Source organism: Solanum pennellii, chromosome 12, assembly GCF_001406875.1.
Source record: "Solanum pennellii chromosome 12, SPENNV200".
Lineage (NCBI taxonomy): Eukaryota > Viridiplantae > Streptophyta > Magnoliopsida > Solanales > Solanaceae > Solanum > Solanum pennellii.
Window position 1 is genome coordinate 53,688,446 of NC_028648.1, and position 19,186 is coordinate 53,707,631.

The following is a 19,186-nucleotide window of genomic DNA, read 5'->3' on the forward strand; positions in this document are numbered from 1 at the left end:
GTGAGACAAGAATTAAATTAAGTATACTCTGATCATGATCATAAAAAATAGAGTACTATATTTTCTTGCATAATCCTCATTAAAGTGAAAGTCAACACATTTGGTGTTGTAATAGAATTTGGGGCAACACTGACCAACAGGGGGAAGTGGCTTTGATCTCCTGGGAGAAAATCTAATTGCTAAAGAATTTGGTGTTTTAAAAGTTTTATATGGTACAACTTGTTGAGAAAAAATTGTGTGTTTTGGATGAAATTGATAAATGGAGTTTATATGAAGGAAAACACATATAATTGGGGCCGCTAGACTCCCAAATAACTGTAGTTGGTATTGAAGAAAATTGAATTCTTAAAAAATAGAAGATGATGAAATTGTACATTAATTGATTTTAATAGAAGATGATGAAATTGTACATTAATTGAACTATTGAAGAGTTAAGTTACTCTTTGACTTCAAATGGCACATAATTAGTCACCAGAAACTTCAAAAGGGAATCTTACAGAACCTACACTAACGTGCAAGTAGACATATACTAGAAGTGTTTAGAAAGGAGTTGACAACAACAATCTAAGAATTCGAGATATACCACACATGAATTGAAGTATATTTTAGGAGATTCATGAAAAAAAAGAAGTAGTGATAGCACAAATACAAACTAAGGTATGAGTTAGAATGGAACAACTTAAGTGCACAAAAAAGCACATATATACAATTGTAGATAGGAGTGTTCAGGGGTCGGTTATAGATTTTGATTCGATCGTTCAGTTATTAATCATGAAAAATCAAAATACAAGGTGTGGAATATCAAAACAAATTAATTAGCAAATAAGCATCTGCCAACTTCAGTTGTTGTAAAGTACTTTTTCCTTTGAAATTGAATTTTCACTAACATAGGAGAAAATTAAATGAAAACTGGAAGAGCAAACTACTAAATCACGCCTCCAAATTGATTCCATTAAATCCCTCAATATAATTCTTCTGTCCCTTAACTTATTATCCGAATCACCTTTTTTTCACCATAAAACTAGCTAGTGATATTGTTTGAACTAGGCCTAGACTCACAAGGCTTTAGAATATGTCTCTAGAATGTTAGGTCTGCTTACTTATAAACTCCCTTATAAAAATATATGTATATAATTCTACATGGCCTTTTCCCATCAAATAATGACCTAATCCGCTAATGATATTGTTTGTTTTGAGTCTAAACCAGTACAACTTTAAAACGCGACACTGAAGTGTAAGATTTACTTAATTATCATGTGTTTTTGGCGGTGTGAACTTTTTATCCTCACAAACACTCTTTTTATGGATTCCACGTACTCGCTAAGGTTTGTTCAACCATATAAAATTTTCCTAAGAATTGTCCCATCATATGAGATTTGCCTAAACCAAGCAAAGAAGGTTGCTCCACCATATCAGAATTTATGTAAACTCAGTTAAACTTCAGTTTGCATCAACACAGTTGACACATAAGTGAATCTAATACCAATTGTAACAGTAAAATCCACATGTGATATTATTCTATTTGAGCCTAAAATCACATAACTTCAAAATTCACTATGAAAGTATAGTATCACCTTACTTATAAACTTAATATACATCTTGTTTCTGACAATGTGATACTTATTATCCTATGTTTGGGTTAACACATAAAACCTCTTTTTAAATTTCCGATAGCAAAATAAATCATTTTTTATTCTTGAATACTTTATTCTTATAAATGTGCTAAAAGAATATATAAACAGGTGATTCAAAATAAAAGAAACATAAACTTGATACTTGGTCATACAAACCTAGAGTCTATAGAAAATAGAACAATTTGTCTTCAATATAGTAGATTTTGTGCATTTTGAGATACACTTACATTGGACAATAGTCCTCAACAAATATAAGCACATTCAACAAAAACTAAACAACTAGTTCAAACATAAAGATCATGCATATTGTTTTTCACTAATTTAACAACTAATTGAAATCAAATAAAGACTCTACCTACTGTTTTTCAAGTAATAATAGACTCCATATAAATTAAATAAGGATTCAAATGGCTATTTTATCTCCAAAGAAACAAAATTTGACCTCTTTTTCATATTCATCAGAGTTTTTGATCAAGGAGCTTCTTCTTCTTCTTCTTCTTCTTCTTCCTCTTCCTTCACTATTTCATTACGATATCCTCCATATTGTTGCTGCTCGTAGAGAAAATTCAATTGCCTACTAAACTGAAAAATCTCACATGTCATTCCAACATGTAAGCTTTTACAATTGACACAGAAAAGGTTCCAACATTTAGGACATGCCCTAATTGGATATCCCTATTTATCATCAATCAATTTACCCATACAATTTATATAAGGGCAATCAATAACTACAGGTGAAGCCAAAGCTTTCATTAGTCGACAATCATCTCTTACTCGAATAAGAAAATCAATCGGCATTATTAAATCGATATCCAAAATTTCCTTGCAATTAGAAGCAGGACACCTTATAGAAACCTCGTGGATTACCTTGTTGATATTTTCACCTATATAATTCTGTATGCATTCTACACAGTAACGGTGATTGCAATTAGTTCCCCACATCATTGTGTCTGGCAACGGAAAGACGTCTTCACATATTTCACAAAATCTACATGAAGATTCCCCCTTTTCATGGTTAAGTGAATCTGGAATGAAAGTACACTCAATCTCCATAGGCTTTTTACCAACATCATGATTAGATCTCGATTTCAAATCCTTACCAGAATGAAATTGAGCTGAGCAAAAGAGAATTGCTTGCAACTCGATATCATCATCTTCGATGTTATAGCCACTGTTATTTTCAGCCATAGCAATGACATAAGAATTTAGCGAGGTAGGATTAACTTCGACGTCGCTGGAACTCAAGATTGGCAAGTCTGTTGATTCCATTTCAACTTGATTGGAATTCACGATTTGCAAATCCGTTGAATCCACTTCAACTTGATTGGAATTCACAATTTGCAAATCCGTAGGTTCCATTTCAACTTGATTGGAATTCACGATCTGCAAATTTGTTGATTCCATTTCGACATTATTAGCTCCGGCAGATCTCTGAATTTTGTGTCTTCTATAGAGTCCTTGAAATTTTTTTGTCCTTCTTGATTATGAATAAGCTTTGATCTCTATGTTTGGCTTCGGCTGCAAGAATTTGGATATGATAGAGCGCTTCATTCTGCCGCAAAGGAACCCTAAATTCCTTTCCCATATATATATATATATATATATATATATATATATATACTGTTTTCAGGTTTTTATATTTATTTTACTCTTTAGGGTTTAAAATTGATTTGTATTATATCAAATTTAAAATATATCAATAAAATATGGGTGATTTGGAATGACGTGTTAAACAAGTGAAATGGCCAATAAGATCATGCCACGTTTGGAAGTGATACAACATGTCATATCAGATCAAACAACAATTAAAAACACGCCTCGTGTACATCTAACGTGTTTCAACCATTAAACAACATAAACTAAATTTGATTGGTAAAAAAACGTCCTCATCCCAAATATCCCGCTCAGCAAGACTAACAAGTTCAAACCAATCAAATATTATCATGTCAATTTCATCCGAATCAATCGAAAAAAATTTCCCTCATCACAATTTTTCAATCCCAACACAAGTGACATGTTTGATTTTATCAAATATCATTATAACAACAAAAAAATGGTTAAAACAGTTTATCTTGATAATATAGGTTTCACCCTAGTAGAAGTTGCATGTTCTAGCTAATTAAATATTGTTATGAAAGTTTCAATTTGATTGGTCAAGAAGAGTTTGTCATTTCTTCCATATTTACACAAGGATATGTTTGAGCCAATCAATATCATCATGTCAACATCAATATGATTGAAAACCATTTATCGTCACAATTTTTCTAACCTACAACTATAATAAAGATATTCGTAAATTTAACAGGCTAGAGGATTTCGAGGATTAAATGTTATAAGTTCTCTATGAAGATTAAGGATGAAGGAAAATAAACACCTAGGTATTCCAAATAAATCTATGAAGACAAGTGTAATGCCAATATTTTAAAAGATCTAAGCCACATAGTTTTGTCCATCAAAGTATTTTTTGTGAATCAAGTTCAAATTCAACATGAATTCAAAACTAAGCACAAAAATTCTTAAATTTATATTCCAAGAAACTGATAAGAGGACTACTAGAGACATTAACACAAATTATTCTTAAAGATAATATCATGATTATTATAAAACTTACCATTCTCATTATTTACTTCGCATGAACTTTATTGTCTACCATTCATTCGTTTTTTGCTAAGTATTAAAACTATTATACTCTCATACTTTTTGTAATGACTCAAACTATTGTTATGTGAGAAGAGCAAAATTCGCAAAAAAATATTTTGGTCACTATCCCGCTGCAACAAAATAAGTGCAATTGGCGTGCCAGCTTACCCCACTAAAGGAGGATCGGCGAGGTAGAATCCGAATTTCAAAAAATCCTTATTTTTTCATCTTTTCTAAAATAACTTATAGGTCATAAATTAACCTAGAAACCCCATAAAAGTTATTTCAAGTTAGTGAAAAAAGGAGAAGGAGATTTGTAGCATAAAGTTGGTGGAATCTTGCGAGATCTTGGTCAAACTCACTCTAGCGAATTCAGAAAAGCTAAAAACGAAATCAAACTCCTTACAAATTACTTGGTGCCCACCTAGGTTAGGTTTTATGCATTGAGTAGCTATAAATCTTTGCTTACCATGTTATGTACTAATTTAACAGTATGAGGTATGTGTAGACCTTCATGCACAGAGTAAATTCCGTGGAACGTTTTATAATTTAATGTTTATGTGGTTAGTATCGTGTTGAGACTATAACCGCTAAGGTTCTTATTTGTGTTCTTGAATGGGCTTTGTTAAGTTATGGTACCGGTAGGAGGAAGGATTTCAGATTATACAATTTTTGAACGTTGTAGTGATAATTGTGATAAAGAGTTGTTGTTATTTTAAAGAAACTTAGTAACAAAACTTTACGAAGAACTAGGATTATACTTCTGTGATTCCATAAGAAGAAATTGAGGGAACCCATAGTAATTAAGTATGTGACTAGGTGATTTTTGTGACTCTATGGTAGTTTTATACACTTGTTTTGTCCCGTTGTGATACTTGTATATGTATGCATGTTGCAATAACGTCTTAGATGTTGAAACAAGATATGCAAGTTATCGATGCTATGAAAGTTTTGCTTAGATGTGTGATCTTGATGTTTTATTGTAATGTGTGATTGAGAATGGATAGACATGTTCTGGCATACTAACTTGGATCAGATTGCCACGTTCTGGCTTACTAACTGGGATCAGTTGTCACGTTCCATCATAAAGCATAGATCAGATTGCCACATTCCAGCATGCTAACTCCATCGTTTGCCACGTTTTGGCATAGAAATTAGATCACATTGCCACTTTCCCGCATGCTAACAGTTTCACTTGGGTCCCGTGAGAGGGGAAACTACTTATGATAAAATGCGTATGGTGAAATATGTTGTGCTCAATATTGTGAGGTGTGTATATATGTCTATAAGTTTGGCTGTTTTTTTTATGTTTTAGTGGAAGTCTAAGGGTGGTAGTGGTACTTGTAGTACACAATGTGGTTAGTATGTTTAAGTTATGATCTAATTGAACCTTAAGGGTGGTACTGATACTTGTAGTATACAATGTGGTTAGTATGCTTAATTATGATCTAATCGAACCATTAGGGTGGTAATGGTACTTGTAGTATACAATGTGGCTGGTATATTTAAGTTACATCTAATTGAACCTTAAGGGTGGTAGTGGTACTTGAAGTGTACAATGTGGCTAGTATAGTTGAGCTATGAACTCATGGAGTCTTAAGTGTGATAGCGGTACTCGTTGTATACAAGGTGGTTAGCATATTTAGATTGTTACCTCGTAGGAAAAAGATAGGTGGTAATTGGAAGTCAAATTAAGAAATGCCTAAGGGTAGAGATTTGAGGGGTCCATACATGATATTTTATTGTTTAGTTCATATATTATAAGGTGGGCATCGGGTTGACTGATGATGCCTACAAGTACGTGTGGTTGTACTGATACTACTCTGGCTATGATTTTGGCATGTTTAGATGTAGGATTGGTGATATTTCCTTAGGTAAAGACGAAGAAATCCTCCAGCAGCTTCGACTTTTCATTTTGCATAGTTGAAGTTGTGTCTTTTGTTTAAATGGCCCTATTATTATCTTAGTGGATCTTGTACTTGTCAGGCTAAGTCCTTGGGTATTGGTAAACTATTTTGTATAATTTAGTGAAGTTGTACTTCAACTGGGTGAATTCCTAAACTTTCTTAGCTTGTCTTTGTTTTCGTTGATTCCACATGTTTTCTAGTTCTTGGGTTATAAGGGTTCTCCTACAAAGGTGTTAGAGTAGGTGCCCGCACGTCCCAGTGAGTTGGGTCCTGAAAAATTGGTATCATAGTCTAGGTTATTGATATCCCCCGTAAAAGAGCAGAATGTGGACTAGACTCTTTTGGATTGGTGTCTTGACATCCACATTTAATCTAGGAAGTTGTTACATTCATTTAATCATGTCGTGTAGAGTGTTGCTTGTGGTATAGTTTAAGTCTAATTGGTATCTCCCGATTCCAATTGGTATCTCCCGATTCCAATTGGTATCTAAATACTGACATTGTTGATATGACCGAAAAATACCAACTATTTGGAACCGGAAGGTTCAAATTGGTTTCTAGCCCTAGGGGCTATAAAGAGCGTGGATAATCGTTAAGGGTTATATATAGGGCGAACTAATTAATAAACTGAAATTGCATGTGTGTTGTTTCTGGTAAACGGTGAACACGTGCTTCCTATTGGTGGTAGCTAATTATAATGTGTGCTTGTTATTGTATTGATATGTATTAAGTACTGCATATTGGATGATGTATTTGTGAATACGGAAGTGTGTTAATAGCCTAAATCATTGTTGCATAGAGGAATGCAGTTGCGGTAAGTAACTGATTTAGGACACCGTATAGAGTATCAGAAGTCGATACAAGTAGAGTTATGGTTAGAACTCGAACATCGCGTATTCTTGTCGTATAAATTGACAAGCCCGATGGAATGGTGAAAATGGTGGTCAGAAAAAGATTGGAAAGTGAAAAAGTACCCTAAATTCCTTGTCAAGGTTCTAGTTCTATTTTAACCACTGCAGCGGGATTTTTTGTGCTGGCGTGGTGCCGCTATAACGGGATTTTCTCCTGCTAAAGCGAGACAGAGAGGGACAGAACCTCACCAATTTTTTTTAGTTCTTCCCTATTTTCAAATAATTATTTAAAATGGATCTGAACCAATTCATGCAACTCCTAAATCACTATTCAACTATATTAGTAACAAAAAATAGATTATGGATTTAAAAAAGGACTCCTTCAAAAAAACAAAAAAATAAGCATCCATGTGCTACAAAAAACTTAGTACTATCAAAGCGTAAAAATAAAGCAAATTATTCAAAAAGAAAATATCCATAAGTAAAAGAGAAGAAACCTAATCAGGACTATCATGATGGGTGGTGTCCATGTCATTGTCCATATCCTCAGGGCGCTCTAAGTCCGCCTTGGCCTCGTTCAGCATCAAAAATTGTGAGAAGTCCCTTGGTTCTAGCTGGAGAATTTCCTTGCTCAGGGCCACACAAGTGAAGATGTCCTTAATAGTCTTCCACATACGATCCATCAAACAATCCCTCTCCAGGCCTTATTGCTCTCTTGGTGCAGCTGGCGAAGCAACTCCACCTCAAGGGTTGAGCTGGGGGTAACCGCAGTGAAGTCAACATACACACTCCCCATTTTCTTATGTACCGTCTCTTCTACTGCTAACCCTGCTCGTCTTCCTCCTGTTGCACTTAGAAATAGAACCTGATCAAACTAACAGAGGTTGAATATAGGATCCTTAGGCAATACTTCGTCAACATCAAACAAGGACACCTCTTCCCGCTTGCATAAGGCAGTAATAAGACCAGGAAGGGAGAAGGCTTTCTTGTTGCCTCAATTTAACATCTTCACTGTGAGATAATTTGTGCCCCCACATTAAGTTGAATCCCCTGTATAGCACACGCCACCACCAGAGCCGGATAATAATTTATGTCCGTGTGGTTACTCGACAGGTGAATCCTTCTTGATACAAAGTGTAGCCACCTCTTAGCATCTGTTAACTAGCCAACACTAGTGAGGCCCTCTGTTGTAGCTTAGTGAACTTGATCCCGTCTTGCGGGATCCATAATAGTTTCTCCCAGCTGATATAACATGGTTTCACGGTATTTTTAATGATTTTTCCATAATTTTAGTGTGTGTCCAAAAGCCTTTTTGTATTAATTTTTATGTAAGTTTCTCTTTATTTGCAGGAAATCTGTCTAAAAATGAACTCGGAAGTTTTTGAGCAAGAAATGCAGAAAAGTACCACCTACGGAGCTTGTGACGGTCCATCGTGCCTGTGACGGTCCATAGGTGGCATCGTAGTAAAGCTGCTGAAGGAAGATGGGGAAGTCTGACCAAGTGTGGGGTTACGAAGTGCCTGACGGACCGTCGTAGCCATGACGGTCCGTCCTACTGGTTCATTGTGATGATCAGAGATGTAGTCCCAATACCCAAATTCCAAGAGTTAAAGTGTTATGGAACGGAGACCCTCGACGGACTGTTGTGCCTGTAACGATCCGTCATACCTGCCGTCGAGGGTAATGAAGAGCAGCAGAAGAATTTGCAAAGTATGGGACGACGGAGTCGATGACGGCCCATCATGACCACAACAACCCATCGCGAGGTCCGTCGACCCAGCCGTGTTTTCACAGATTTCTAGCAAATAGAGTCCTTCTTTGATTAGGTTTTTGTTTTTTTATAAATAGTTCAAAAAACCTCGTTTTTAGGGTTAGACTCTTGGTTATTAGACACTTTTATGTTGGATTCTTGGTGAGGAGATTATTTTTATTATTACACTTTGGTTTATTACACTTTTCTCTGGAGTTGATTGTTGGTGATTTTGTCGATTAATCAAATAAATTTCTGGATTTTATTTATTCTCATTGAAGTAAGTGCCTGTATTCTTATATCATATATATGAATATTGTGATTAAGACTATGGGTCTAAACTCTATAACTAGGGTTGTGGGAACCATAGGCGAATATTGAGATAAACTCTAACTAAAATAACAATTCTAGAATAGTGTCTTGCATGTATTAATAATTCTTTCCCTTAGAAGTCTTTTTAACTGATGTCCAACGTTAGAACTCGCCTTAATGCTATTTGCCGGACCAAGGAGGTAGATAATAGGAAAAGAATTATCAACATAGATTTAGTGTATACTATCTAATAGGCTAGTATTGATTGGTACGAGGTAATAACTTAGTCAAATATCGAATACAATACTTAATATGGGGTAAAGGTAAGGGTTAGTATAGCAACATACGTAGACGGACCAAGGTGCGGAGTGAAATTTTTTAGATGCTGGACCAAGGATTTAGAAATACATAAGTTATCACTTTGCATGCAAGATACTGGGAAAGAATAGTTATGGTTGAAATTATCAAGTTGGGAACCTGTGGGGAACACGTAAACCCTTGTTACTTTTATTAACTGATTAAACTCCAACATTTGAATCTGCTAGTTCTCTACTCTGATTTAGCTGATTATTTTCATTCATTTAGAAATAAAACCCCCCTTTTATTATCTTTGTTTTCCAAGGAAATAATTGACTAAATCATAGTAATAATAGATTGAACTTAAGTCTGAACTATTTTCCTCGTGGGAACGATGCTAACCTCATTAGTTGGGTTCTTTACATGATACGACCGCTTTACTTCTTATTTGAGAAGTAAGTTTGAGGGTATCAAATTTTGGCGCCGCTACCAGGGAAAGTAGCTTTTAGATTAACTTAAACTTATTACTATAGTTTAGTCGATATTTTATTGATTTTACTTTGTTTCTTGTCTTTTTTATTCATGTAGAACTATCTTCCTTGTATGCCAAATACACGGAGAGGAAGATAACACTTGTTTCCCTATGATCACGAATTAGAGCGTACACTACGCAACATAAATTGAAACTTGGGTATTAATGATGATGATCCAAACCAGAACATCCCAGCTCCAATTGATGTTCATGGTCAGTTGTTACCCGATGCTCCAGGTGAAAACCAACAGAGGGGACAAAATCCCGCTCCACGGCCCCAAGAATACTACAGAGGCTATGACAATATAGCAAACTATGATGGGCCACTTGTCTTGCCCCCTTTACCACCAGGCCACACCTTTGTGGTAACTAGTAGCCTGATGCAAATGCTCACTGCCAGAGGTTTGTTTTCAGGGATACCTTCTGAGGATCCACATGCCCATATAGCTAAAGTAAGGGCAGTGTGTAAAAGCTGTGTAGGGAGACCTGACTTGGACTTAGATGTAATAGGGCTAAGAGTGTTTCCTCTCTCACTGACGGGAGAGGCTTCTATTTGGTTCAGTGAGCTCCCTTATAACTCAGTTTTCACTTGGAACCAACTAAGAGACGTTTTCTTAGCACACTACTACCCGATCTCCAAGAAACTAAACCACAAAGACAGAGTGAACAACTTTGTGGCACTACCAGGAGAGTCAGTTAGCAGTTCTTGGGATAGATTCACCTCGTTTTTGAGAAGCGTCCCCAATCACCGTATAGATGATGAGTCACTGATGGAATACTTCTATCGGGAAGAGGATGATAATAATAAAGCGGTGTTGGATACTATAACAGGTGGTTCTTATGGGGAGTGTCCTTATGCTGAGATTTCCGAAAAGTTAGAGAAAATCTCCCGATACAATAAAGCTTGTAGTACTAGGAAGTCAGATACTGGGATAAATACCTTCGCAGTACAATTCACTCACAACTCAGCCACAGAAGAGATTCATGAGAGATGGCTCAGATGAGAACTGAGCTTGGGTTGGTATTAAAATATATCACTAGGGTGCAGAAAAGATAAATGCAGTTAACTACTTGTCTAAACCACCACCACCAAATGATGAATGCTATTATGCGGAGGATTCTTATGCGGTAAATGAGCAGACCGGGGGTTTCTGACCGAGTGCCCAAGGATCAAATTTGGAGAATTGGCGGCAAAGTAAAGGAAACCAAGGTCGCATCTATGGTAACTATAACCGTGAGGGTCATTATGTCCGAGATGGAAACTACAACCGCGACAACAACTTCAACAGGGGTAACTATGGTAATAGAAATGATAGGAGTGGGCCCTATGTCCCTCCTCAAAATCGTGAAGTTACTCCTAGGGATGGTGGAGATAGTATGGCCCGAGTTGAGGATATGTTGTACAAAATGATGAGGAGGTTCGATGCTAATGATGAGCACATTAAAGAGTTAAGGAGTGATTTAGTGGGTATTGGGCAGAAAGTCGATACACATGCAATATCAATTAAGCTGATTGAGTTGAAAATTGCCCAATTATCTCCGACTGTAAACACACGGCAACCGGGCACTCTTCCTAGCAACACTGTCCGAAATTTGAAAAATGATGGACACTGTATTGCAATCACTACTCGGGGTGGTAAGCAGACCATTGACCCACCTTTGCCGTCTAAGGAGAAAAAGATGATGAAAGATAATGATAAGGTGATAGAGGGTAGTGGTGAAGTAGAAGATTACACAGGAAAAAATGTTGAAGTGCCTATAAAGGTAATTCTCATGCATAGAGAACCACCCCCTTTTCCTCAAAGATTAGTGAAAAAGACCGAGGATGGTAAATATTGGTGTTTTATAACAATGTTGAAGCAGCTTTCAATCAATGTCCCTTTGGTAGAAGCTCTAGAACAAATGCCCGGTTATGCCAAGTTTATGAAAGATCTGGTTACAAAGAAAAGATCGGTCACTTTCGAGGAAGATGATAGAATGCAGGATTGAAGTGCTATTGCTACAAGATCTCACGTACAAAATAAAGAAGATCCGGGTGCATTCACTATTCCTTGTACAGTCGGGTCATTACATTTTGCGAAAGCATTATGTGATCTGGGGACAAGCATAAATCTCATGCCCCTCTCGATTTACAAGAAGTTGGGTTTGGGTGACCCAAAGCCCACTGCCATGCGGCTACTGATGGCCGATCAAACAGTGAAAAGGCCTATAGGGATACTCCACCATGTGCTAGTAAAAGTGGAGTCGTTCATATTTCTGGCAGATTTTGTTATTTTTGATTGTGAAGTCGATTGTGAAGTGCACATTATTCTTGGGAGGCCATTCCTTGCTTTGGGTAGAGCCTTAGTTGATATAGAAAAGGGGCAGATGAAATTTTTGTTCAACCATGAAGAAGCAACCTTCAACATTTGTAGGTCCATGAGGCAGAGTGATGAGCTCCAATTGGTATCTGCTATATCCTACAAAGAAAAGATGAAGAAGGATTATGACCTAAAAAGTGAAAAATGAGAGTGTATGGTTATGGATTTGGTGCTTTTAGACAATTCTAGGTTGCGTTGACTTCCGGGCAAGCTCAAATCCAAATGGACTGTCCCTTACATGATTAACCAATTATTCCCTCATAGAGAAGTTGAGTTAGAAACCAAGGAGGGAATGCGGTTTAAGGTGAATGGAGAACGAATAAAACTCTATTTTAGGCATACTGAATCGGCAAATGAAGTGATCGAGGCATACCATCTTGATGAAGGCTGAGTAATCAAGTGTCCTCAATCGTGCCGCGACATTAAATCAGGCGCTTGTTGGGAGGTAACCCAATACTTATAGTTTTTCTTTCTAGTAATGGTGACATATTCTACTAATTGATTTTAAATTTGCAGGCACATCACCAGGAAATTCTGCAGAAAATCACTCTGCAGCAGACACTGACAGACCCATCGACGGCCCATCACAAAGGCGACGGACCATCGCATGTGTCCGTCGTTCCAGGTACATCTTTCCGTTATTTTCAAAACTAGGGCACACACGACGGAACCAATGACGGACCATCACAAATGCAACAAACCATCGTCGGGGACTCGTCTCATCATTAATGAGCAGACGCGACCTGACCCGGCTGGAAACTTCTAAAAATTTTCAACCTATAAAACCCCTCACCCCTTCATTTGAACGGTTTCTTTCCCTCTTTCTCCCATTCCCTCCCTTTTAAACTTCCCACTTCCTACCTCTCTTTCAACCGATCATTTCCCCAAATTCCTAAAATCCACTCTTTACTAGTCGGAGTCTGCTGCTGTGGTTCTCTTCTTAATCACCAAGTACCTTCCTCGCTTGTTTTTCTCAAATTCTCAGGTATGTGTCTCTGATTTCTACCCATATACATTACATTTTTGTTTATCAATTAGTATTAGCTTATTTCTTATTGATCAGTTCATTCTTTAATACAAATTCTGTCTGACCTAGGTTGAGAATCCTCAAAATTGTCTTGTTAAAACTCTAGAAATAGGTGCTTTAGCATTGCTAGTTTACTAGGTATTTGGGTTAGACACATGTAGGTTAAAAACTAAAAATTTCATTTGGGTCATAAGGGATAATTGTGGCGCCCCTAGTTCTGTCACTGAATGACAGAACGAGACCCCGATTACGGATCGTAGTACCCAAGACGGACCGTCATATGGTCCGTCCCAACACCTCCATCACCTCAATGTCAAATGTTCTCCAAGTGTACACCAATGGAAACATGCGACGGACTGTCGTTACGATGACGGTCCGTCCTACACAACTATTTTGGTTTTCAGAGATCCATTTCTTAAGGGTCTCTCACTTTTTCTAAGTGTCCTCTTACGTACATATACGACGGACCGTCATATCCTCAACGGTCCATCATGCACAAATGTGCTGGTTGTTAGAAACCCTGTTCCTAAGGGTCTCTAACTTTTTCCAAGTGTCCTCTTACGGACATCTACGACGGACCGTCGTACCCTTGACGATACGTCCTTCATAACCGTCATGACGGTCAGAGACCCCTCTCCTAAGGGTCTCCATACTTTTTCCAAGTGTCCTCTTACGGACACCTACGACGGACCGTCATACCCTCGACGGTCCATCCTGTACAAACTATCATGACGGTCAGATACCCCTCTCCTAAGAATCCCCATACTTGTTCTAAGTGTCCCACAACGGACATCGACGATGGACCGTCATTTTCACGATGGCCCGTCCTGCTTATCCGTCATACTTGTCAGAGATTTTCCTTCAGGGGTCTCCACATCAACATAATTGAAGTGAGACATGAGGACCCCATGACGGTCCGTCGTACTAACGACGAACCGCCACCTGGTCCATCGTGTTTCACTGTTACTATAGAAAAGTCATGACAGCTTAACTCTTATATTTATTTTGTTTTGTTTTTGCTCGCTCCTTATCATACTAATATTGATTCTTTACAGGTACTATCTATTATGGAACCAAAACAAGATCGAGTTTATGCACGTGGGCGGTCAAAGTCTGTTGCCTCGTCTACCCGCCTGGTCATTGGCTCGATGATGAGCATGACCCCTATTACATGCCCCCAGGCACTTCCACTCCATCCCGAGCTGCCCGTGCTACCATAGCTACGCCCAAAAAGGTGGCGTCCGGCGTAGTCACCGCCTCCTAGTCTGATGAGGAGCGCACACTGACTGGCACACCTTCTTGGTTAGCTACTCATGAAGAAGGAGTGTCTGGCTACTTAGGAGTTTCGTGGTCGGAGGAAGCTGAAGTACCTGCACCCGCCACAGCTGCACAGTCTACCTCATCTGATGAGGCTGACAGTTCTGAATCCACACCCGGCTCACCGATTCGTGCTCTCACCCCGGTTGTCGACCAACCCAACTAGTGGTGTGTCGACGGGCAATATCAAGTTTATTCAGACACAAAGTTTCTTAATGATAAAAGAGTTATGACACGGACCCTTACATTGGAGAGGTGGGTCCTTACGGGAAGTCTCCCTACTATGCCATAGATCCACAATCTCTTCACCAGACACCGACTAGAGTGGACAACGCGTTCTTTGGGCCGTTATAGTGAAGAGTTCGTCCGAGAGTTCTATTCCTCCTACATGGCTACTCTCAGATCACAGATTTATAGGCGGGCTTCCCCTGCCACACAGTCCCCACATGAGCATGTCCGGGTACGTAGCATTCAGGTTGATATCTCCCTGCCTGCCATCCGCCGATATCTAAACGGCAAGGATGTTGATGCCAACCGGACCCCTCTCACCGCCGAGTTCGACTACCGATGGCAAATTGTCAAAGATGGCCAATTGTTGCGTGAGCCATCGCTGAGAGAGACCACCAAGAGGTGGATGGCCCTGCATTTGTCTGGTAATGGAGAGGGTGCCGACTGGGTAACCGAGCCGAATGGAGCCATCAAGAAGGCTAACCTGACCTTCACGGCGAATTTCTTATGGTTGATTGTCCGCCACTGCCTTTCCCCCAAAGCCGCTGATAATATAGTCAAATGGGATCGTGCAGTTCTGATGGAGGCGATGCTAGCCGGGTTTGAGGCGGACTTTGCTTGGCTTCTATAGGCGGTCATGCACGAGAGGGCTTTTAAGGTCACAACTACATACCCTTTTCCGTGCATGATATTTTCTTTATGCAGGTCCGCAGGTGTGCCCATCTGGCACATTGACCAGCTCAAGACCCCGCTGGGCAATGTTGATATCAGCCTCATCAGGGATGAGGCCAATGAGTTGGCTCCACGCAGAGGGCCCCGTCCAGAGTTGCCTCCACTTGGCGACAATATGGCTTATACGGTAGCACATGCTCGCACGGCTACGCAGGCTGCTTCTGAAACCACAAACACTACCCCGATCAAATCTATCTCGGGAAGTAGCACTGCCACGAGCTCCTCTCGCTCAGCCCCTTTCCACGCTCTGGTCCTGCTTGCTAGGTTCCAAAAACTAGAGGCACAGATGGCTACGCTTCTGCATCACATCCAGCCTTGGATGCAGAGGTCTATTTCTGAGGCAGAAGAGCGTTTGGAGCGGAGAATGGTCCAGCACATAGAGCGGAAGATTGCTCAGGTTCATCAGCACTTAAACGCTTTTGAGTTGCGGGTTCTAGCCTGGCCGGCCCCGCAGGGTGATGTGTCGACCCTTTAGGCTGCGGTCGAGAGTCTTTGAGCAGACATTTTTATGATCCTAAAGGCTAGGGTGCCTGAGTCTGAGGCCCCTTCTGCAGAGCCTGCTGAGGACACAATGATGGAGGCCTTATTCACCACTTCTGAGATTCCACCACCTCCCCCTCGAGAGCATGCCTAGAGGCGTAAGGGTCTAAAGGAAGATGAAGCTAGAGCATGGAAGAAGGAGCGCCGTGAGATGGAGGCTGCGAGGAGAGCCTCGCTTGCTGATGAGGAGGCGCGTCAGATGAAGGCTGTAGAGTTAGCTGCTGGGGAATCTAGCTCCAGAAATGTGGAGATAGAGGGAGGCACTGCTGATAGTGCTATTGCTGATGAGGACACTACTGAGGGTGTGCAGATTACAAAGGCAGTGGGTTCCGGGGAACCGAACCCACCAGCTTGCTCATCGTCGGCGCTTTGTGCCCCAGGTTTGCTTCACCTACCACTCTCGGATTTCAATTGTTTTATGCATTGGGGACAATGTCATGTCTTTTTGTTGGGGGTGGGGTAAATGGAAAGTGATTTCTAGGTTGAAGTCTGAGTAGCCCAATTCACTATCCTCTTTTGGGGTTTTCTTGCCTGTGTTCTTTTTCCCCAAGAGACTGATTATTTTTACTGTTGAACATGCATGTCTATATCTTGTGTACATAGTTTAACTCTGAAGCATGATGGCTAAAATGATATCCTGATGAAATGAAAATGATGCATGACTAGTCATAGTAATTGATAAATGTGTGGATCTAAGCATGACATAGAGATACACCATTGCATGACCCTAAGTCTAAAATTCGAACTAGGTGTCTTGTAATCTGGTAAAGTAATGAGATGTCAAGTGAGTGTGAGGAAGATTTGAATAGTCCACTATTTGTACAGAGCTAGAACTTGCCTGGTTAGTCCTGCTAAAAGTAAGCTGTAATAGACAATTAGGAAAGGATCATAGGCCATTGTTCAATATAGCCCATTTTTAGCCTAAATAAAAAAAATTAAATTAATCCTTCTTTGATCCAAATGATTTGAGCTTAAACTAGACCTTTCTTTTTCACCCGAACTAATCTTTTCTGGGAATAATGTTTTTGCCCTGGTCCCTCCTTGGACATGTGCACCTCAGCTTATGCCAAAAGAATAAGTTGAGGGTGGCTAATGCAGTAAACTACCTTTTTATGGCCCTGACCCAACTTTGGGTATTGCGTACTTTGACTCATGGCAAAGCCATGAGTTGAGGGTGGCTATTATGAGGAATGCTCTAGAAAGTGGGGTTGAAAGAACAAAGAGAGAGAAAGAACAAAAGTAAGGTGACTCAAGAATCAATTGAAAAAAAAAAGTGAAACAAAAATAATACAATAAATACAAGCAAGAAAAGAAGAGAGTCACTTACACAAATGAAGAAAGAAGGGAAAATATCAAGGTGAAAGAATATGAGAAACTGGGCGAAATAAAATGATAAAAAGTGGTATGTTTAGCCGATATGTCAAAGAGGTAAAAAAGTCACTAAAGTATACCTAAATATACCCTACCTGACCCTGAGCCTATGTTACAAGGTAAGAAAGTCCTATCGTGATCCTAAGAGTTGTATAGCGAAGTTAAAGTAGTGAAAACAAGGCAAGCTTATGGCAATATGTATGAATGAGTTGTGAATTTGTTCTGAGAGTGAGTGTTGAAAAGTAATCCTTATACTAAAACTGAAATCATTGTGTGAAAAATGAGGATGTTGTTTTGAAGTGAGGACACTAGTTGCTAAACCGGAAATATTAACACCTCGATGTGAAATTGAAAAGGATAGGGGTTAGTGCGTGGTGAGTCGATGTCATGGTCTGATTCCACATAATTCAAGCCTAATAGTGATAACATGCATAAATATGATGATACCAATTAGGATTGATAGCCAAACGATTGCGAAAGATAAAACATGGATACTATTGTACAAAGATTTTGTAGTGAGTCATAGTGTGTCGCTTGAGGACAAACAACAAATTTAAGTTGACGGTGTTGATATACCGTGGTTTCACTGTATTTTTAATGCTTTTTCCTTAAGTTTAGTGCGTGTCCAAAAGCCTTTTTTTATTAACTTTTATGCAAGTTTCTCTTTATTTGCAGGAAATCTGTCTAAAGATGAACGCGGAAGTTTTTGAGCAAGAAATGCAGAAAAGTACCACCTGCGGAGCTTGTGACGGTCCTTCGTGCCTGTGACAGTCCGTAGGTGGCATCGTAGTAAAGCTTCTGAAGGAAGATGGGGAAGTCTGACCAACTGTGGGGTTACGAAGTGCGTGACGGTCCGTTTTGCTGGTTCGTCGTGATGATCAGACAAGTAGTCCCAGTATCCAAATTCCAAGAGTTCAAGTTTTATGGAACATACACCCTCAACGGTCTGTTGTGCCTGTGACGATCCGTCATACCTGCCGTCGAGGGTAATGAAGAGTAGAAGAATAATTTGCAAAGTATGGGACGACGGAGTCCATGACGGCTCATCGTGACCGACAACCCATCGCGATGTCCGTCGACCCAGACGTGTCTTCACAAATTTCCAGCAAATAGAGTCCTTCTTTTATTAGGTTTTTGTTTTTTTATAAATAGTTTGAAAAACCTCGTTTTTGGGGTTAGACTCTTGGTTATTAGACACTTTTACGTTGGATTCTTGGTGAGGAGATTATTTTGATTATTACACTTTGGTTTATTACACTTTTCTCTGGAGTTGATTGTTGGTGATTTTGTCGATTAATCAAATAAATTTCTGGATTTTATTTATTCTCATTGAAGTAAGTGCCTGTATTCTTATATCATATATATGAATGTTGTGATTAAGACTATGGGTAACTAAACTCCATAACTAGGGTTATGGGAACCATAGGCGAATAATGAGATAAACTCTAACTAAAATAATAATTCTAGAATAGTGTCTTGCATGTATTAATAATTCTTTCGCTTAAAAGTCTTTTTAACGGATGGCCAACATTAGAACTCGCCTTAATGCTATTTGCCGGACCAAGGAGGTAGATAATAGGAAAAGAATTGTCAACATAGATTTAGTGTATACTATCTAATAGGCTAGTATTGATTGGTACGAGGTAATAACATATTCAAATATCGAATACAATGCTTAATATGGGGTA

The 19,186-nt window shown here is 39.0% G+C and overlaps 1 pseudogene; it reads right to left on the reverse strand.

The window, feature by feature from the left end:
* Positions 1-2,105: 2,105 nt before the first annotated feature.
* Positions 2,106-3,038, reverse strand: LOC114075311 (annotated as a pseudogene).
* Positions 3,039-19,186: the final 16,148 nt, after the last annotated feature.